At 57.7% G+C, this 14,981-nt stretch overlaps 1 protein-coding gene across 3 annotated transcripts in view; it reads left to right on the plus strand.

Moving 5' to 3' along the window:
* Window positions 1-5,853: 5,853 nt before the first annotated feature.
* PPP1R13L (protein phosphatase 1 regulatory subunit 13 like) overlaps window positions 5,854-14,981 on the plus strand; it is a 33,204-nt gene continuing 24,076 nt past the window's right edge. For all 3 annotated transcript variants that reach the window (XM_050927777.1, XM_050927778.1, XM_050927779.1), the window contains exon 1: window positions 5,854-5,931. The gene's annotated coding sequence lies outside the window, so the exon portion shown is untranslated. The remainder of the gene's footprint in view (window positions 5,932-14,981) is intronic.

The raw sequence follows: 14,981 nt of genomic DNA on the forward strand, positions 1-14,981 counted from the left end.
TGCATCCTTTTCAGCCACATTCCTGAGGGCATTGCACCATCCCGTGGGCATTTCATTTCCCTCCTCAATTTCACGCACAGACACAATTTCCTTTACATGAGCAGCACAATCTTTTTCTATCTCTTCTCTGAGCCGAGGTGTTCAGCTCCATCGAAACCTTCTCCCCTGCAACAGAGATGTGTGGCTAAACAGAGGGGACGTGAACACCTTCCTCTCTGACCGTGAGATGTTCCCTCTCCTCTTTCTTTCTGTGGCTGGGGTTATTTCTGGGAGTGCCAGGGATGGAATGAAAGGCTGAGTTCCCTCCAGGGTGAGGAAAGAAAAGAGCCACCAAGCTCGGGTTCCCAGGGAAAACCTGACCCCTGCTATTGGAATCCCTGAGCTGCAGGAGACATGAGTGAGAAAAGACTTGTCTCAGTTGTCAGGATAGGGAATGAACAACTCTCTACAGCCATGTCATTAACCACAAACACACTCAAATTATGCTGCAGAGAGAAGGGAAATTGGTAGGGAATGTTGTGATTCAGCCCTGGCCACACTTACACAACTGCACAGCAGTGAGTGTGTTGGGGAAGCTGGTGTGAGCAAACAATTGGAAATGATCATTCAGTGAAATGCCTTTTCGATGAGAACACCGCCGCAGTGCAGTGAGACAACTGCGCTGTCTAGTATAGACATGGCCGTAGTCTTGTACAATACCACAGAGTGTTTTTTCAGTAGCCCAAACCTCTCCCCACCACCCAGTTGGTGGGGTGACCAGCTGTCTAGTTTTCAGCCAGAACACCCAGTTGAAAAGGGACCCTGGTGGCTCTTGTCAGCACTGCCAACCGGGATATTAAAAGTCCATTTGGCGGTGCTGCGGCACTGAGGCAGGCTAGCCTCTACCTGTCCTGGCACCGCGTTGCGCCCCGGAAGTGGCCAGCAGGTCCAGCTCCTAGGCGTGGGGGTGCGGGGCACACGGGGCTCTGCATGCTGCACCAGCCAATGGGAGATGGGGTGGGGCAGTGCCTGTGGGTGAAAGCAGCCTGCTTTAGCCCCCCTGCTGCGCCACTGACTGGAGCCGCCTGAAGTAAGACCATGCGCCAACCCCCTGCCCCAGCCCTGAGCCCCCCAAAGCCGGGAGCACCCTCTTGCACCTCAATGCCCTCATCCGTGGCCCCACCCCAGAGTCCTCCCCCCTCTGAACTCCAACCCCTTGCCCAGAGCCCCCTTCCACACCCTGAACCCCTCACCCCCTCCCACACCCGAACCCCTTGGCTCAACCCGCGGCCCCCTCCTGCACTCTGAATCCCTCAGCCCCACGCCGCAGCCTGGAGCCCCCTCCTGCACCCTGAATCCCTCATTTCTGCCCCACCCTGGAGCCTGCACCCCTAGTTGGAGCTCTCGCCCCCTCCCACACCCCAACCCCCTGCCCTAGCCCAATGAAAGTGAGTGAGGGTGGGGGACAGTGAGCCACCAAGGGAGGGGGAATGTAGTCAGTGGGGACAGGGCCTCATGGAAGGGGTGGGGCCTCGTGGAAGGGATATGGATAGGGTGTCTGGGGTTGTGCAATTAGAAAGTTGGCAACCCTACCAGCTGGGGAAAAGATTACAGGCAGCAGAGACCTTAAAAACAATTAAATAACAATAAACCCATCAGACTAAGTGACCAAGTAGTTACAGCAACAGTTTGCTAATCTTTCCTCAACTTTGTGGGCCACTTTTATTCTCCCCCCATCTTTCGTAAACAACCATTTCCCTCCTTCAGTTCAGGGTCAGTCCCACATTCATCGCTTCCATACACACAACAATTCATACACACACGGTGCAAGAAAATCTTTATCAAGGAATCAGAGGCACCTGCTGGATCCCTGCCCCGCTGCTTTACAGAATCCGGTGGGGTTTGGCCGGGAGTCAAGGGCTGGATCATTTAAACTACAGTGGCAGACACGAATAGTAAAGTTGCTGAAAGCAAAGGAGTTAAAAGTTGGTGGGTCAATGTCCCAGCCTTGTTATAACTCCAGAACCTGATCAGATTGAACTGCAGCCATTTTGTGTGTCCAGCCATTGTGAGCTGAAAACCAAACCCCACATAGCTAGGAATGATTGTTAGGACTCTGAGAGGCAGCAAGGCCAAGCAGCTGCATGATCACAGTTTTGCTAATCAGAATAGAAAGATGGGATAGAAAAGTTAACAGACCATGAGAATGGAAGGGAGTAAGTGGATAGCGACCTTGCTGTTAAGAGCCCCCGACAGACACATTTTATTGTTGTTATGACTAGTAATATTGGAAATGCTTTGGTGATCAGAGACAATGAGAAATTTGTTGAAGTTAGAATTGCTGACCGAGTAGTGGTTACTGTGTAATGTGTGTTTTGTAAGTGTTAGCTACAGAAGATGAAGTAAATTAAACACCTCGGGAGCTTTTCTTTGGGCAAGGAGTGGACATCTAAACTCTCCATCAGCTAGACAGAAGGAAGCCCCCCAGTAGCCCAGCTAGGGATCACGCCAAACCATCTCAGACTTTGAGGAACTATGTCTGAGATGCTCTGAACCTGGGGTGTGTGTGTGTACGCACGCTTGAGAGCTAATAAAAGTACTTCTAGGTGAAAGCACTCTGGTTTGTATCAATCATTCACCAGATGGCAAGAGCTGTGTCCCCACTGGTTTATTCCTGGCACCTCCTGGAGAGAAACAGTTCAGTTATCCCTGCTTTGGGTTCTAAAACCCTGGGTAACATTGTCACAGGCCACCCAGTCACTCTGTGAAAGATACCAAATGGCCTTGTTACTCTGTGAAAGGTACAAATGGCCCCTTCTGACTCAAAGAACTTGGAAGTGGCTGTTTAGTTCAGGGCCGGCTCCAGTGTTTTTGCCGCCCCAAGAGGGCGGAAAAAAAAGCCGCAATCGGGGGCAGCTCTACCACCGCCACTTCCTTCTTTGGGGGCAATTCGGTGGCAGGTCCTTCCTTCCGAGAGGGACTGAGGGACCCGCTGCTGAATTGCTGCCAAAGAGCCCGTCTGCTTGGCCGCCCCAAGCACCTGCTTGCTGAGCTGGTGCCTGGAGCCGGCCCTGGTTTAGTTCACTCACTGAGGTTTGATTCCTGTTTTGTGCATTGTGTTTGAGAATGAAAATCATAAACTCCCCCTTGGCATCAGGAATCCATCCGCACGTTATTGCCCCTGCCCCAATGCAGACAGACTAACAGAGAAACGCTGTTGATTCAAGGGTAAGACTCCGCAGTGCTTGGCCAAGCAGGCAATCTCCTCTATTGAAACATTGTCACTTGTTAAACTTTTTGCTAAGTGGTTACAATGCTGCTATTTAAGTGTGAGGTTGTGAGTTGAAAATTGCTAGACCCTTAGACCAGCTGTAGCTCAGAGGGTTGGAGCAGTGGCCTTGGACTGCATGGGTCACTGTCTCTAATCTTGCCGGGCCCTAGGTAGCTGTCTCAGATTTGGAATCTCCTCACTGCTGGCTTGTCACTCATTCCTTGATAGCTCATGTCTCCTCAGCATTAACCTCCCTCTACCAAAGGGACCTGGGCAGGGGCTCCATAGCTCAGGGGGCTAGAGCAGTGGTCTTGGATTATAGATGTTCTGCAGACAGAACAGTCGCCTGGGCTCCAGCATGCTAGGTCCTGCACAAACCGGAGCAGAGCTGGTCCCTGCCCCTGGGAACCTCCTGCACAGACCAGTCACCCAGACCCCGGCTGTGCTAGGTGCTGCACACACCAGAACAGAGCCGATCCCTGCCTCTGTGTGACAAAGCTGGGGATTTTTGTAGTGTTTTACATTAAAAGTGTGTGCATGCCTCAGTTTCCCCATGTGCTGCATGTTTAATGAGGTGGTGGGAGAGGATTTGTTGTTGCAGAGGACCAGGTGTGACCTCACCTAGCAGCAGGGAACCCCGGACAACAGCCTAGAGATGGGGGACCCTAACAGCTGATGACCTGATGACTAAGAGGCCCAGCCCAGCTTGGCAGTCAGCCGGTTCTGACCAGTGGGAGGACAAAGGGCTGAGGAGAGAGGACCCTGGTGACCTGACCAACCAGTTCCAGCCAGAGGAGAGAGGGCCCCAGCGACCTGTTTACCTGGGATGGAAGACATAGGACAGGGGAGGAGCGGTTGAGGAAGATGATATAGGATGGCTGGAAGGAGGGGGGCCGCTGGACTAGGAAAAGGAGCAGCCAGAGCCTTCCTGGATGTAGAAGAAACCTAAATGTACTGTGCTCAGGGGTTGCTAGGCCTGAGGGCCTGGAGAGTTTTCTGTGCTGTGTTCAGACGCTCAAAGAACCCTCCCGTTTTACACTGGCTGAGAGTCACTCCGGTCTAGAGAACAGGGTGGCACTATTCCATCTGGGAGTGGAAGCCTCGGGGGTCCAGAGTGATTGGACTTGTGAGGGGGCCCACAGCAAGAGACAGGCATGCTAAGGCTCAGAGAGATGCAGTTCCAGGAGGCAGAGGGGCTTAACCCCGCGAGAGAATGGACCCCCGAGAAGGGCTGTCGCTCTGAAGGGGGTTCCTCCCAGGGACTGTACAGAGCCGGGAGAGAGCACGAGTCCTGTGAGTCTGTGAAACCCTCTCACCCACCTGCACAGACCAGTTACCTGGACACCTGAGCACTAGGTGATGCACAAAACAGAACAGAGATGGTTCCTGCCCCTGGGAAGCAGGACCGGCTTTTGGCACCAGCAAAGCAAGCACATGCTTGGGGTGGCACATTTCCAGGGCTGGCATTCTGGACATCCTTTTTTTTTTTTCAGAAAAATCCACCAATGTACGAAAAAAAAATACATGAAGATCAAAAAAATCTCCAGTAGTGCGGTAGGAGCATGACGTGAAAAATATCATGTCACGTCATAACACAGTCACTCATAATGTGAACATGCCTAAATGTGCAAATGTTAATAGTTATTGATTAATTAAATCAGGAATCACAATTACTTGTGTGTATTGTGCCGCCCTATCGGCGCCATTCGCACCAATTTCCATGTCACGTTGGTGCCAGTGGTTATAGGGCTAAAATGCTGGGACAAAAACGAAAACAACTTTCTGGTGCTTTTTTTTAAATTTTAAACAGTCAAAACAAAACAAAAAAAATAATAAAAAAATTGCAAAGTGCAAACGTGTAAAAGCCAAAAAAAGCGGGGGTGGGGGGGGCTTGGCCAAACATTTTTCGCTTGGGGTGACAAAAAACCTAGAGCTGGCCCTGGTGGGAACTCCCTGTACAGACCAGTCACCTGGAACCCCGAGGGCTAGGTGCTGCACAAACCAGAGCAGAGACGGTCCCTGCCCCTGGGAACCCCCTGGACAGACCAGTCACCCAGACCCCTGCTGTGCTAGGTGCTGCACAAAGCAGAGCAGAGCCTGTCCCTGCCCCTGGGAACCCCCTGGACAGACCAGTCACCCAGATCCCTGCTGTGCTAGGTGCTGCACAGACCAGACCAGAGCCAGTCCCTGGCCCTGGGAACCCCCCTGTACAGACAAGTCACCCAGACCCCTGCTGTGCTAGATGCTGCACAAACCAGAGCCTGTCCCTGCCCCTGGGAACTCCCCGTACAGACCAGTCACATGGAACCCCGAGTGCTAGGTGCTGCACAAACCAGAGCAGAGCCGGTCCCTGCCCCTGGGAACTCCCCGGACAAACCATTCACTCGGAGCCCCGAGCGAGCGCTGGGTGCTGCACAAACCAGAGCAGAGCCGGTCCTTGTCCCCAGATTTCACCCTGTTCTGGATGAAACGCAGGACAGAGGCCCCCCCGCCCTGACCACTGGAGCCTCGAGGCTCCGGAACCGCGGTCCCCGCTGGATCCGCGGGAGAACTACAGCTCCCAGCGTGCACCGGGGCGCGCCTGTTCCCTGTCCCACCTGTGCAGCTGCCCGAACCTGCTCGCAGTGCAGCGCGGCGCGGCCGGAGGGAGCTGGGAGTGCGTAGGCAGCGCCCGGCGCCAGGTCAGTGCCAGCCCCGCGCGCTCCGGACCGGCCGGGGGGTCGCGCAGCCCCAGCACCTGCGCCCGCTGTGCGGGGGGACTGGCCCGTCCCAGGGGCGCTGCCGCGGGGGGCGGGCTGGGGTCTGTCGCCTGCCCGGGGCACCCAGCGGCTGGGGGCGGGGGGAGAGCGCCCGGCGCGCCTGGAGCGGACCCGGCTGCAGGGAGGGGGCGCCCCCGGCCGGCGTGGTATGGTGGGAAATGCTCCAGCTGCGGGGCGGGAAAGGGGCGCTCCCCCCCCGGGGTACGATTCGGGGGGGTTGCTGGGGGGCGCTGAGACCCTCCTAGCGCGGGCTGCGCCGGCCGCCCGACACGTGTCTGAGCTTGTTTGGGGCACGGGATGTGGGACCGGTCGGGCTGGGCTTTGCTGCAGGGGGAGAGAGCTGGACACAGAGCTGGTGGGAGGAGTGTGGCTGGGGGGATCTGGTCATTGGTGTTACCCAGGCTGGAGGGATCTGGTCATTGGTGTTACCCAGGCTGGGGGGATCTGGTCATTGGTGTTACCCAGGCTGGGGGGATCTGGTTATTGGTGTTACCCAGGCTGGCCTTGTGCTTCCCTCTGGCGCTGCTGTCTCTTGGCCAGGGTTAAGCCATCCCCGGGGTCAGCCGGCTGCAGCATGACGCCAGGCCCGGTGCTCTGGTCTGTAGGGAGATACAGCATGGTGCTGATCTGGTCTGGCTCAGGGTTTGCTCCCTGCTGGCACTTGGCGTTGGACTGTTGAGAGACCCTGCACACTGGGACCCTAACCCTTGCTCCAACCATGCCCAGGCAGGCCCCAGAGGAGCTGGGGAGGGGTGCTGCCAGCCCCAGGAAATGCCTTGGCTTTGTCTCGGTAGGTCCAGCCTCTGTGGACACAGACCAGCCATGCATCCTCTGGTTGGGACTCCGCTGAGCTTCCCAGTCCCACTTCCCCTGTACCATGTGCGTTGTGGGTGGGGATGTGAAACAGCACCAGCCTCGGGACTGATTCTGGCCTCGTTCATCCCAGTGTAACTTAACTCCCCATTTACCGAGGGGACCAGGCCCGGAGCAGCCTCAGAGACCCCCTGGGCTTGTGCAGGCTCCAGCCCAGCCTGCACATGAGTCACTGGGATTCGCCTCCAGTCTGGAGTGAGCAGCCTGAGATAAGTCCACATACCAGCCAGCCATAAAAGGCTCCTAGTGGCTGGCTGCATTCTGGCCTCTCACATTCTTATCATTAGCTGATACCGGCTTGTCAGTGTCCCATGCCAGGGGCTCTGGGAGCTGCTGTGCGGCATGCTAGCAGACTGCCTGCAGAGAATGGCATTTGCTATCAGCCCCCAAAGGCACTGCTGGGCTGGTGAAATTTAACAGCATCCCTGGGCTGGCTGCGGTTGGGCCTTCCTACCACCCCGGCCCTTGGTTCAGACTCCTGCAACCTGGGTGGCATGTGCTGCTCCTGGCTCTATGGTTCGTTCCCTGGGTGTCCCTGCTCTGCCAGGCTGTGGGAGCTTGGTGGGCCCATGCTCTGCCCACCAAATTGCTCATTTGAATGACTGAGCTGAATCTGCTGAGAAAGAGCTGGAGATAGCCATGTGGAGAGGTGTGAGCAACTCTTGCGGAGTGTTGACTCTGGACCCTAATGCTGATGGATGGTCATTAGCTCTCTGGCTGCTGATCATGTTAGCAGAAGCTTGGGCAATGTGTTATCCAGCGCTGTGCCCAGTGTCAGGTTTGGAATGTGAAAACAAATGTATTTCTGTGAGCAGGCAAGCAGATGGGCACCCTCTATGTAATGGGTCGTTCTCTGTGCTCTCGGCTTCCCCAGGCACCTCCCAGTGCAGTCCTGGCTGCTGCTGGTTCCACAGCACTAGGAAACATTGCTTGGTGCCTAGATATAGTGGTGATGAGTGCATTGGGATGGAGTGAAGAGGGGCTGAATATGTGGTGTCCTGTGCCAGGATAGGGGGTGCTATGCAATCTGTTTTTGTGGTGTTGCTCCCTCCAGCTGAGTGGCCCTGACACATCTGGCTCCCCTGGCAGGTCCTTCGCCAAAGGACCGGGGGTGGGTGAGGAAGGCACATTTGACTTTCACTTGCGGAAGGTACAGGTTCTTCCAGGCCTTGGAGCACGGAGGCGGGAGATCAGAGCTGGGTGGGGGGCTGCAGTGCCAGGCAGGGAAAGGCCTCCAGCCAAGAGGACTTGGTGCCCTGTGGGGCATGTACCCCTGTGCAGAGTGGGCATGAAGTGCTCCAGATCAGGGCTCTCAGTGGGGGAGAATCAGGCCAAGAGCCCATGTGGGATAGGAGAGGATATGGGGAGACTGGGCAGCATCAAAAAGTAGCCAGAGCAGTGGGGATAGATATCCCAGCAGGGAGAGGCACACCCCTTATCAGCACTGTGGGGATGGTCTGTGGCCTGTCCCCTCAGAGCTCCTCCCTGCCAGAATGGTAGGGGGCATCTCTCCCCTTGTTCCATAGAGGGCGGCAAGGGAGACTGGCTCCCACTCGCCTCCGGGGTGACCAGATGTTAAGGGGAAAATATCAGGACCGTCGCAGGGGGGGCGTTTTTTGTTGTTTTTTTTTTACACTCACCCGTCCGGGAGTTCGGCGGCAATTCGGCGGAGAGCCCTTCAGTCACGGACGGTCTTTGGCGGTATTTTGGCAGGGGGTAATAAACCTTACCGCCAAAGACAGAAGCACCTGCTGCCGAAATACTGCCAAAGTCCGTCCGCAACTGAAGGACTCTCTGCTGAAGACAAGAAACAAAATATTGGGTCAGATAATGTCCCGACCATACTCTGGCTGGGACATGAGCCAAACTCCTCAAAGTTGGGACAGTCCCAATTTTATCGGGACGTCTGGTCACCCTACTCGCCTCCCCCGCCCCGTGTCTGACTTCGTGCCCCAATGCTGTTTCTCGGCTCCACTCGGGTAGGGTTGGATTGCATTTGCCTTTCTGAGGTGCTGCTGGGAGGTTTGAGCACAGACTGGCCCTGAATCCAGAGCCCCCGGCTCGTGGTGCAAAGCTGCTGGGGTGGGGGGCTGGGATTGCAGGGACCGGGAAACCTGCTGCTGGGATGCGCTAGGCTGTGCTCATTGTTCACAGTGGGCCTCTGTTCCCAGATTTGCCGGGTAAATATCGGCAAGGAGCTCATGCTGCAGAAACTGGCTTGTCTCCACTCCTCAAGGGGCCCTGCCAGCCAGGCTGGGATTGAGCAGCCAGTCCGAGCCCAGCTGCTGCCAAACCCCTCTCTGGGTTCAGTGAAGTGGCTGCTGGCTAATTGCTCCTCCTGCTCAGAGGCTTGGGAGCAGGGACATCACACAGAGAGTGTGGGCAGACCAGCTAGATAGCAGCACAGGGCAGGAACTGGCAGCTGAACCCCTGTGGCTGCTAATTTTGCACGTTTCATAGGGCCCAGTTCGCTGGGGGAATGGTTCATCAGTGACCCCCTGCAGAGCCACTGCTGCCAGGGAAAAGTGAGGGCCAAAACCTGCATGTTAAACACCCAGTTTGCGCTGGTGCCAATTACTTCACATGGTGCTGGGCACAGTAAATTGGGCACTGTGCTTCAGGAAGTGGCACTTGGAGCTTAGCTGGGGGTGCTCTCCCCTTGTAAGCAGTGCCAACCCCAATGCCCCAGTACAGTGCTAATGAGCATTGTGCTGCAGGCAGCCGGGCGGGGGCTCAGCAGGGGGTGCTGTGCTGCAGGGAGCCGGGCGGGGGCTCAGCAGGGGGTGCTGTCTTCTTGCTGTCAGTGCTGACTCCAGTGTGGTGTCGGGTGTCGCTATGCCCATGGAGATGCCATCTTTCAAAAGAGATGCTGGTTGCTAAAGATCCCAGGGACTTTTTGCAGGAGGGCAGCGCGTTAGTCACAGAGAGGGACCACGTTCCCACTGGCTGTTTGGCTAGTTCCCCTGACATCCCTGCTCTGCTAGGCTGTGGGGGATTCGTCAGCCCGTGCTCCGCCCACCGTGCCGTGCAGCACGGATGACGGGTTGTGGTGCCCATTGTGTATCTCTCGAGGCCCCGGTAGTTTGCTGTGGGAACCTTCCTCGCTTCCTGTCCCAAACTGCACTCAAGTGTTGCTTGTGTGGCTGTTTAACAAACTGCCCTGTTCCGCCTGGCTGCACCTCAGCAGTGGGTGAAATGATTCCTGTGTGCACCCCCTGGGCCTGGTTCTCCAGGGCCGTGTCCTCTGGCTTCCATTTACACCTGGCCTCATGCTCCCCGCTGTGGGTGCCGAGCAGGGGCGGGGCAGGTCCAAGGTGTGAGTGCGGCTCTTGGTGTTTGTGTCAGGCAGGGGAGCGAGGCGCCTGGGCTGGGCAGCAGGATGTGCTTTATGAGAGTCACTCCCAGACGCCGGGCACTGCCGCAGAGCCTGCCCTGCTATTAAGGGCTTTGGTGCATTGGCTCGACCTGACTGGAAGTGGCTGTTTGATCTTCTGGCCGGCTCCCAGCACTGTCTGCAGCTAGATGGTGCTTGTACAGATGCAGAGCCACGCCTGCCTGGCAGCACGAGTACACGCCATTCGCATGAGGCAATCACTGTTCCTTCTCTCTCCACCTCCTGCTGGGGGGTCTCCTTCCTGTTTGCCTGCTCCCCCCAGCTCTGTGGCGGCGCCGGCGAGGACCTCCTCCATGCAGAATGGCAGCTCCTGCCTCTGCACAGCTTCCTTGGCAGACCCTGAGCTCTGTCAGCTTTGTTCTGCACCAGGCATACTCCCATGGTAAAGTGCCTGGAGGGTGCCAACAGCCCCACCCCAAACAGAGAGCGTCTGCTTTGATCTGGCCCCTGCGCAGGGGCCTTGCTGGCTCAGGGGACAGGGAATGGGGCATGGGGCCTTTCCCTTCTAGAGGGCGATAGCACCAGTCTGGCCTCAGGGCTATGGGATGGGCTGGTTTCGGGGGCCAGGGAATGGGGCACGATGGGCTGGCTCAAGGGGCAGGGAATGGGACTTGAGGCCTTTCCGCTCTAGGGCACCAGCCCGTGTTGCTTGCGAGTGATTGCACCGTCTCCCCTCTCTGCTGCTCCGTGACTGAGGTGAAGGGGGTTTGATGAGACCCAGCCCTTAGGGTAGGGTCCCATCGCCAACCTTGCTGTGGCCAGTGGCACTAACAGACCCCTTCCATACAACCTCAGCAAAGAGGCTCGGGGCTGAATGGGCCATGGGCAGCCAGGCCCACTTGATCCCTAGGGAATGGGGATCCCGGCTGGGCTGGAGCCTTGTGTCTGGGGCTCGGAGTGCAGTTCCTGCGGGACAGGACCAGTCCGGCGTCTGGCTTTTGAGCTGGCATTATCCACTGGCTCCGGAAAGGGTCTTAGCCCCAGGTCCCATGCAGGGGGGAGCTCTGGATGTGGAGACAGGTACCATCAAGCCTGGCCAGCCCTCCTGGACCCGGGGCAGGACTCGGTAGCATAGTTACACCCAGGGAATGGCATTCACCCTCTTCTCATCTGGGGAACATGGACCCAAGCGTGGGTTGATTTGTCCACTTCTGTTCTTACACTACCCCACTGGCAGCACTGACCCCAGGGCTCCAGCCTGCCCTGGGGAGCTGGGGCCACTGTCTGCAGAGCTCTGTGTCCTTGGGGGCTCTAGTTGGCCCCTTGGCTTCCCCCACCCCCCCTTGGTGCTGGCTTGTCCCAGAACTGCCCTCGTTGCCTTGGGCGCAGACACACTGGGGTCTCCCCCCGCCCCGCTGCTGACAGTGGAGGGGTGTATCTGTTTGTGGTTCCAGCAGCCATTCTTCTGCCCCGGGGTCCAGTCCCTGCTCTGCTGCAGGCTGCCTGTGGGACGAGTCACTCAGCCTCCCTGGGCCTCGAGTCCCAGCCGTACTGTGGGGAGACTGCTGGGGCTGCCAGGCGCCCAGGTACTGCGCTGGTGGGGACTGGAGGTGAGGGGTGTGGGTAACTCATGGTAGTCACCCTGTGGCTGTAGTATCCAGGAGCAGGGGTCCTGTGCAGTGCCCCCCAGTGACTCCAGCGCAAGCGAGGCTGGCGCCGATCCTGGACATTGTGGCACGGTGGACGTGCAGCTCCTGGCAGTGTCTGTGGCAAGTCAGCACCAAATAGGCATTTTCCTTAATTCCTATGGGATTCTGACTCCGGGAGTGGCGGGGTCTCGCTGCGCCCCGTGTACTTGAGCAGGACAGTGCTTACCCGGCCCCACGCTCACTGGCTAGATTCCCCTTAACTCCCATCATGCCCCAGAGCAGGGTGTTCCCTGCCTATCTGCACTGTGGCATCACCATGGGTGTGGGCAGCATGGCCAATGCTAAGCAGAGCCTGGAGGTCGCTATGCTGGTGCGATGCCGTCTCTGGGGAGCTCTAGGCTGGGCATCCTAATGGCCATGCCTGCCAGTGTATGTGCACCCGTTCTGCTGAGCTTTGGAGGGGACGTGTCTCTGGCTCTGTCGCCATCGCATGGCCCAGGGCTGAGCTCTCAAAGAAGCCAAGAGGACAGGGGTGCCTATGGAATTCAGTGGGGCTAGGGTGCCCCAAACTCCCCAGGCTCAAGAGTGAGATGCTCCTGCCCTGGCGTGCTTGAGGGGCTGCTGAGCCAGCGGGGGGCACTGACGTAGAACCCCATGGTCAGGGAGACTTGGGCCAGCTGGAATTTAAACACATTTTGTTTAGGAAGCAAAGTCCTTGGGATGGGGTCCCCTCCCCCAGCTTGGCACATCACGTCCTCCCCAACTCATCCCTCCCAGCACCTTCCTGGTGCTTCACAGCCTCCCCTTCTCCCCCAAGTTTATTTCTGTGGCCTTCAGGGGCACTCACTGAACCTTGCCTGTGTCAGCACCAGCATTTCTTGCAGTGCCAACCCTAAAGGCCCCTTGGGCTGGGGGTTGCTGACTCCTGCTCCAGGTGTGTGAGGTGGCTGCTGTCCCTGAGTAACTGGGTTCCTCTGCGGCTCAGCCGTGCCCAGGTTCACATCCTCCCCTGACTAGGAGGCTCTGAACTGCGCTCTGTCCCAGAGACCCCGGGCACCTAAGAAGAGGAGGGTGGCTCAGGGTCGTGTCCTGTGGGAGGGACTTGGGCTCCCAGAGTGATGTGCACTTTAATACAGCTAAAGGCAAGGCTCTGCGTCTAGGAACCAAGGACAGTGCTCACGCTGGTGGGACGAGGAGCAGAGACTGAAAGGGACTTGGGGTTACAGTGGACATCAGCTGAGCCACCACTGGGGCAGTGTGGCTAAGAGGGCGAATGTGATCCCTGGGTGCATGAACAAGGGATGCCGAGCAGGAGCAGGAAGGGGGATCACCTGGGTATATGACACTAATGAGACCCTCATGGACCCTGTGCCCAGTTCAGGGGTTGTCAGAAAGGGGACCGATGAGCTGGAAGGAGCTCAGAAAAGAGCCATGAGAGCCGTACAAGGGCTGGAAACCTGCATTAGAATTTCTTCAGTCTCTCTCCTTGCCCCAGAGAAGGGTCCGAGGTGACTGAATCTGTCTGCAACACCCTGGGCAGGAGGGTTCTGGGAGCAGAGGGCTCTGCAGCCCAGCAGACAAAGGCAGAGCATGGTCAGTGGCTGGAAGCTGAGATAGATCCAGAGCAGCCAGAGGGTGTAGCCGTGAGGGGTGTTAACCAGCCACGGGAAGGCCCCCAATCTACTGGAGGGTTTAACTCCAAACTGGCTGTATCTCCTTGAACGCTTCGCTCCGGCTCCACCAGCCTGGATGGGCTGGGAGGCAAGGCCCTGAGGAACCACTGTGACCATCCAGTCTGACTTGTAAGACACAAGCCAGGGGATGTCAGGGGGTTAAATGGATGCAGAGGATCTAGGAATAATCAGAGGGGTTACACGTGGGACACATGAGGGCTAAGCAGGGAGAAGGACAAAGCCCTGACTGAGATAATTTAGTTGGGGATTGGTCCTGCTTTGAGCAGGGGTTGGACTAGATGACCTCCTGAGGTCCCTTCCAACCCTGATCTTCTATGATTAGAGAAGGTCTGTGTGGAGCCCTGGGTCCCTCTGGAATGGGGTGTTGGGGGAGTGTCAGCTTGGGTCACGTCTGGCTGCCATCAGGTCACAAGGTCAGATTAGCAAAACCTTTCCTGTGCTGCAGCTGTGACACTGCTGTGGGGGGGCTGGACCCGGAGCTCCAGCCACCTGAGGCCGTGGTCACAGGGCCCCATCCCACCCTGGGGGGCATCTGCTGATGGGTAGCCCTCCATGCAGGGCAGTCTGTGCTCAGAGGCCTCCACCTGCCAGAATCTGGGGCTGTGAGGCCAGTGCCACTTTGCTTCTGGGTTGAACCAGGGAATGGGTGTAGTACAGTGAGAGGGACCCAGCCCCAGACTCCTGGGTCCTGCAGGGGAGGAGCACACTGACCCCCACAGACTCCCTGCCGAGCTGGCAGTAGCGGGTGGCATCCTGGGTCCAGGGCAGTTTGGTCCATGATGGTGTCTCCTGATGGTGACATTCACAGCTGGGGCCCTGCCCCTGGACCGGCGAGGGCTAGTTTGCTGGGAGGTGTTGGGCAAGTCTGTCCGCCTGGTGCATCCTGCGGGCTGGGTGGCTCCAGCTGCGTGTTACCTGGCTCTCTGGAATTGGGTGTGGCTGGCTAGGGAGCAGGTTTCCTTAGTGGGCGGTGGAAGAGCGAGTGTCTGGGACATGAACAGCGCTGCGTGTTACTCACCCGCCCGCCAGCGCCGCCTGGGAGCCAGAGCCATGCAGGGACCTGCGTGCCAGCCACGCAAGGATGTGTGGGACGTTCTGCCGGCTGGGGGGCACCAAAGCCACCGGTGCTGCAGCTGGCTCGGAGCTGGGCTGGCTTGAGGGATGGAGAGAGGTGGCACCTGGCTAGCGCCAGCTCGCTGGCCCTGGGGACAGTTACAGCCCACTGCCGGCTCACCCCTGGACTCACCGCTCCCTCAAGGCAGGTGCGGGAAGCCAGGGGTTCAGTGCTGGGTGCAGAGCTGTGCTGGGGACAGTACCACAGCACCTCCTGTCAAAGTCCTCTTCCTTCACCCCTTTCCCTCCTCTATGCGGCCCCAACAGGTCAGCATCAGGACTAGGCCCCAGAAGAGCCCTCCCAAGGCC

Source organism: Gopherus flavomarginatus, chromosome 18, assembly GCF_025201925.1.
Source record: "Gopherus flavomarginatus isolate rGopFla2 chromosome 18, rGopFla2.mat.asm, whole genome shotgun sequence".
Lineage (NCBI taxonomy): Eukaryota > Metazoa > Chordata > Testudines > Testudinidae > Gopherus > Gopherus flavomarginatus.